The following is a 1,118-nucleotide window of genomic DNA, read 5'->3' on the forward strand; positions in this document are numbered from 1 at the left end:
GACAGGTCGGCGGACAGATACCGGAGTGTCCTCTCCCATCTCTCAGTCCGGTCCCCACTATGTAAGGGGATGCGGGAAGAGGGGGAGAGAGTGACACAGAGAGTGGGAGAGAGTGAGGCACGGAAGAGACAGACAGACAGACCGTTGGACTACCTGACGACAGTCCCTCTCTATCCACCCATGACCATCAATAATTTATATATAGTGACACCAGCCATCCATGTCCAAGAGCTGTTTTAGTTTTAGCCTCGTTATCTATCCTTGGACACCCTCTCTCTCACACCTTCCAATCCTCCACTTGAGGCTCCCTGTTGGTCCGACTCATCCCCCACGGTGCCAGGTTCGCCCATAAGTCCCCTCTCCGTTTTAGACACTTTCCCTCTCTCCAGTCACACCTTAGAACCCTCCAATTGAGGCCCCTCCTTGCCCGCCCATGCAAACAACCCGCCCTCCCCCACTCCCCAGAGATCTGTTATGTGATTATTACAACAGGCCCCCGCCGTCCGTCCCCCGACCACCTCCTACTTATGTACACAGCTATCACCACTGTGCTATGGGTAATATAGTTTTCTGTTCATCATGTCTTATCACCAGAGATCAATTAGAACTGACGATCGTTGGCCGTGTATGCTTGGCCATTTGTTAATACTTGACAAGCTCAAAGTTTATATGAAAAGATATGGTCTAATATCCGCCTATTGATATCATTTTTTCATGTTTATGTACATTTCACTACATTATTTTTGCTTACTTCCCTTTGTGATTGAATTGTTTACCTTGACTGGGAAAATGAAAGACATTGTGAGGGAATGGAGGGTGATGGCGGAGGATGGGGTGGATGTGTGAGTGTGTGTATGTGTGTTTATGTGTTTGAGTGTGTGGGGAAGGGGGATTGAAGGTTTGGCGGGCGGCATCTAGCAACCACAGAGCTCACGATCAGCTCACTGTTCTCTGCCCATATTCACGTTTAACGAATTATGACAGGTCGGCGGACAGATACCGGAGTGTCCTCTCCCTTCTCTCAGTCCGGTCCCCACTATGTAAGGGGATGCGGGAATAGGGGGAGAGAGTGAGAGAGAGAGTGGGAGAGAGAGAAAGAGAGAGAGAGAAAGAGAGAG

This window comes from Aplysia californica, unplaced genomic scaffold (genome assembly GCF_000002075.1).
Source record: "Aplysia californica isolate F4 #8 unplaced genomic scaffold, AplCal3.0 scaffold00166, whole genome shotgun sequence".
In the NCBI taxonomy this organism is placed as follows: Eukaryota; Metazoa; Mollusca; class Gastropoda; order Aplysiida; family Aplysiidae; genus Aplysia; species Aplysia californica.